We start from the raw sequence: 6152 nt of genomic DNA on the forward strand, positions 1-6152 counted from the left end.
GCTTTCTTTCCCCTTTCAACCCTTGTGAAAGTAACCTAAAAAGAAACGTTTGATTCTATTTCCCATTATTCTACGATATTAATGTCCATCTCACCTACTCCTCATTTCTACAGCGTCTTGAAAATCAGTCAAATCGTACGATCATAAGCTTGTTTGCATGGCAACAATCATAAGCTATGACAAAATATTGAAATACAGTACAGTTGTTTACAAATTGTTCCTTGTTTTTTTCTAAACGTGTCGAAACTGGTCCAGAGTTTTTTTTTTATTAACATTCTCTTGTGGATAATATTGATCTAGAAAGCACATTTGCTTTTGTGTCTTCATATAAAACATTTGTGGAGACATGAATTGTGGAGACACGAGTCTGCTTTAATGTTCTTTTACGGTATGAGGATGTATTCATGTTAGCACTCGAGTGCAGTATTTTTGCATTTTGTTGAGTAGTCAGGCAGTGGAGGATATGTTTTCCATCTGGAGTAACACTCTCAGCTTTGTAAAACTTAAATGCTGAGCACTTGAATCGTGCTCTGGTACACGAATACTGGACATTACTGGTCTATACCCCTATTAAAATCGTAACAGGTACGATATAAAGTAGCTTATATATGACACAAACATTGTTTTATATTTATATTATTTTATTATTTCCCTTCTACGTGACTTTACGGAAAGAACCAAGAATATATTGCAAATATATTGAGTGACAAAATCTTGATCATATGTTTAAAAAATGCATACGAGCGATACAGAAATAATGTCATTGTAAGTGAAAGCTAAGAAATCAATCGCTTCACATTTATCCTCAAATGCGTGGGTCTGCCTACATTGCTGTTCCTCCTTGTAACAAAACTACGATCATATAGCGTGAGTCAGGAACACAATGTCCCGCTTTACTGAATCGAAACAAGTAAACTGCATTATGCTATAACCCTCGCCGTCAACTTTCACGAGTTCACAAAAAGGTCCCAAACGCTGTGGCGGTTTTTGTTCGCGAAACCAAGGAAACGACTGACGTTACAGAACGGCTTCTTGACGCAATTAATGGCACGTAATAGTCCATTTCCTGGAAAAATTTAAAGCTCCTCGAGCATAACACATCTTACACAATATTCACTGCGCAAAGCTGCCACGCACTAAGACCAATCTTCTGTGCAGTACAATTACTTTTCAAATGTTCATTGCTTTGTCTTCTGTTTTTTGGGAAAATTAACGTGTGTGCCTTAGGTGCCTGGTTCTGATTAAGGAATTGATTTGTTTAACAATCATATTGCTTATTGTGACATGCACATTCATTATAAAATGTTGGAATGATCTGTTTAATTTCTTCACGTAAACTGTAACAAAAATCCAAACTGGCATATATATAAATACATTTTAGCTATTACTGTCCAATGAAAATGTTTCCAACAACCACCATTCATTCACCACTAAGTGCCGGTAACGTCACCACGGCGATTGTGCCAGGCTGGATCAGCTCCACCATAGGTCCTGGTATTAAGGACATGTGCCTGCTTTCGCTTTTTCGTCACTATATAACCGAGCAGATTTTCCTTCTTGGACCCGGCGTGCCTCTATGATGTGGGGATGTCCTGATGCCAGAATAGTGTATGGGCATAACTCGCTATACATTTGGGTTGCGTTCTTGAAAACCTGAATGTAAAGTGGAAAATCGTATATGGAAATGTATTTTCCCATAAGGTCCCATTACATAACTAACCTAAGGTGTGTTCCTTAGAAAATATTTTCTAACCTAAAACCTACAAAGGCGACACTTTCTAAACACAAGTAAGATATTTTCATGCATAAATATTGAGAATAATGACTGGACAGGCATTTAATAACAAATACTGTGCACTAATTTAGCAACACAGAAACTGTTGCATCGTGTATGAGACGATGCTCTGGCGAGATTTTTGAGGGATGGAGGGGTTAACTGGGATGGTGGGGGAGGGGGCAGAGTGGTGGAACTCCGCGGCTGGGCTTGCTAACAGGTAGTGAGGCTATGTAATATAGCGGATAGCGGCCACGCAAACGGCCTGGAACAGTGTAAAATGCACGCACAGATAAACAACAATGTGCATTTACTATACTATTATTGAGTTTTTCCAAAAATATATAATTGAGAATACAAAAAAAAACGTTATAACGTAAAATGTGTCAACCAATCATCATAAATCGGATTCACGTATATCGGAGTACACATATTGCTGATTACAAGACCATGGGCTGCACATAAGTTTAGCAGCCTCATACCGTTGTTATTATGCTGATGTAACCCATGCCTTCCAATCACTCCAGCCCAGGTGCCTTTATTAAAGTGACCCAACAAGATGACTGCATCTCGAGGTGGCCACTTTAGCTCACACCTGTGCCAGGTCATCGAAGGCATCTTGCTAATCAGCCTTGCCTGCATCCCTCCACGACCATTCCTCGCCTCTTATTGATGGGGAGGCGAGCTCACAACAACAGACTGGGTCTCACAGCTTCCCCACACCTTGCCTCTAAGCTCTGACACCCCCCTTGTGTTCATAAAGAAGATAAATTCCCTGTTGTTGAGCAGCTCCCTGCCCCGAGTGGAGGACTGTCCACCCCTCAATAATGACTAAAGTCAGCACCAGTCTACCAGGTGTAATGTATTCCATGCAGGTCCAGGCAGTAACCAGTCAGGGCTACCCGGCAGAGGGGTAGCAGCCTCTCCTATGCAGTGAGCATTCGGACATTCCGCGTGGCCAACCGCCAGGAACTCCCTGTCGTGGGGGAGAACGGGGGGAGCGGTTTTTGGCCAGAAGACGTCATTGTCCCCACAGAGTCTCCGGCACAAGAGCTTAGTTTGGTGTTATCACCATGGTTTTTGGTGAAGTAATAAGGGTTTGAGAGTTGACCAATTCCTCGCACACAGAAAAAAGGATGAAGCACAGACACACAACCAAGAACACATCGACAACAACAACCGCCATTCGCCACAAAGTGACGGTGACGTCTCCACGGTGCCTGTGCCAGGCCAGGTGCACTTTAAGGCCACGCGAAGTGTGGAACGCCCGCTGGCAAGAGGTCACGGGACGGACCCAGCAGGTGCCATGGGTTGATTGACAGAGATGACTGGCCGATGCACCACCTGTGCCCCCTGCTGTGCCAACACATGGACACGCACACAGACACACACAGCTATATGCATAGATACATAAACCATACAGAAATACACGCGCAAATGCAAAGTACTTGACACCTATAAACACTCAATATTTTTAAGGAAAGTATTGTTTGGTGGTGCCTGTTATACATTGATGAGTTAACTTAAAACAAAATCTGAATATACAGTACATAGTGAGTATATGTTTTATTCCTGCTCTTTAATACACTCATATTTTATACAACCACAAAGTTTATTTGCTCAAGAAAGCGCTGCCATGCTTACGTAATATTGACCACAATATTAGTGTAATGAGTTGTTACTATGACAATCAAAGCATATGACCTATGTGGTATAAAACACCCAACAAATACGCTCCTTTTGTTATATCCCTTGACGGTTTCTGCTGCTTTCATTGCATTTTACAAGATTGCGTCTAGAAAATATGGATTATAGTTCCCGCTGAAATATTTGAAAGGAGCAATGTTCTTTATGGATATAAATACTAAAATATATTGCAATTGAATGTTACAATCGAAAATGTATATTATATGATAAATGTGTATGGTGTTTCAAGAGCATAAACTTATGAAAGTGCATTCAGTATCTCTCTGAATGTGAAGTCCTGTCAGCTAGCAATCTGTTTTATTGAGTGATCAAATCTGGAGAAGAACCCAAATACTTTTTCTCTCTATATATAATGTGTGGAACAGGTATTAAAGGACCGGAATCAAATTAACAACTTAAAGAGGCAGACGGAAGCAGGTTAAAATGCTTGATTATGAAACGTAAACATAGCAATGTGCCTGAAGAAGGTTTTAATCAGCGTGCACTACCTGCGATGAAATATCCAGAAAAACACAGCCCAAAAATATACAGCAGTCACTGGAGAGATGCACGCTTGAAAATTGCACTGAGACACAAAAAGAGGAACACATGGACCAGATAGAATATGCAGGTTAATGACATTTCAAACTGTTTTAAACAGTGGGCTCGGGGCAGGGCACGTCGCTGGATGGACTGTGTCCGAGCGGACATCAACCCAGGAGGTGAAGTGGATCAAGCAGATTGAGTGCATGTGCTGGGTGGAATTATTACATTGCAGAAGCATGAGAGATGGCGGGCAGCTTGCGGGAGGCCTTCGCCCAGCAGTGGATTGAGCATGGCTGATGATGACGACTTCTCTCTTGACATTTTCAAGCATGGCGGTCTTAAGTATGCACAACGTCTTCCTCATTAAATAACATCGGCAGGCTTTGTAAATACAGCACCTCACCTGTGTCCACTCATTTTAGCCCTACAGAGGCAACACTTTGAAGAGAGGTTGACTGCGCCAGTGTCGTTAGGCAGAACGCTCCTCCTTGCGTTTTTTTTCTTCCAGGTGACATGAGCAGCTGAGTGGAAAGCAGAGGCATTGTATCAGTGGCTTCTGCTGGGCTGTTAGCAGACTTCTACTTCTGTGTGGGTTTGTCGGCTGGAAAACACGAGGTGGAGTCCCGCTGCCTGGCTGGACTGGAGCCACGGCATGCCCCCTGATTCCTACCACAGCACAGAAATGCCACTGCTGCTGTGGTCACAATGCACTCCTAGCCTGAGGGCAGAGTCCTCGGTGGCTCATCCATTCCATACCCCTCTCCAATAACAAAGCGCATGTGCTAAGGTTAAGCAAGTTCACTTGCGTATGGGTTAACAAGAACATGATGTCAGATATTTAAACAGTCAACAGCATATGAATTACAGAGATAGATTCATTTTGTAATAGCCTTTTTACCATCTAGCATTTTAGATGTCGTCGAGCTCTCATGTCCACAGCAATGAATGAGTGGCAGTGATCATGAAAATGCAAGTGTGGTGTTTGGATATATGTATGTATGCATCTTTAACTTCTTTCCCACCCTATACATAGCCAATCGGAGGTGCGAGAAATATAACAACCCTTTGTCAATCCACTGCTTGATGAATGCCTCCCCATGCCATCTCTTGTCATGGGGTCTGATTGACAATAATTCACCACCCTGGTCAGTGAAATTTGTGAGAGAGGTGGGGGCCAAGGACCAGTTCAGATATCCTTCACCAATATTTACCCACGGCCAGTTATCTAAGTCAGGTTGTCGAGTCAAGCGACCGGTGCAATGGTGTATATAATAAATAATTATTCAGTATAGATGTTTGGTTTAATGGTTATAAAGGGAAGAACGGAATCGCGTGATTTAAAAAAGTATGTCGGTCAAAACAAATGTTTGAATTTCAGAAAATATTAGTTTGGTTTCTGAAGTAGAAGTATTTCATACATGATTTGTACAAATATCAAATTCCAAGTGTTGACTATACTCCCTATGAACACACATATTTTGTAGATTAAATGTCATAAATATTTGTAATGTTCTTTCACCGTTTTGTTGGGAATGTTTTGGTCCTCAACCAGCCGCATGTGTGACTTATTACATTGAACATTCATATATCATCGTTATATTTATATATTACATCGTTAAGAAGATGAAGGTGAGCATCATGATCTCATGTCACCCACGTCACTGCATTGTGAAATATAAGTGACTCGCGTTGAGAGTAATTTGACATGTTTTCGTTGTGTTTGTGTGTACGTTGTTTAGAAATCCTATAGTGACTGTATAAAAAATATGTACTATATTATTTCAATCGTATTTCTTGACGTTTAAGAACAATTGCTCTAAATATAGATAAAACGTGTTCTCAGTATAGCTGCGGCTATATTATGGCTTATAATATTTTACATGATGTGCTCTGGCAGGACTTACATGTGGAATTTGCAACGGTGGCTCTGACTGCAAGTATTGTGGTTAATGTAAGCATGATTCCTTGCAAAAGGTGTCAGTTTTGTTGCCAGAAATAAAGGGGAAAAACCCTATTAGTATATTTTGGTACTGGCAAAGGAGGTCCCAAAATATAATATTCTTTAAGGTCCTTCTATTGGCATGGGGGAGTGTGATATTCATGTTTTGCTATATTGTTAACAGCAATGAACAGATATGTATGGATT

Source organism: Lampetra fluviatilis, chromosome 12 (genome assembly GCF_964198595.1).
Source record: "Lampetra fluviatilis chromosome 12, kcLamFluv1.1, whole genome shotgun sequence".
Taxonomy (NCBI): domain Eukaryota; kingdom Metazoa; phylum Chordata; class Hyperoartia; order Petromyzontiformes; family Petromyzontidae; genus Lampetra; species Lampetra fluviatilis.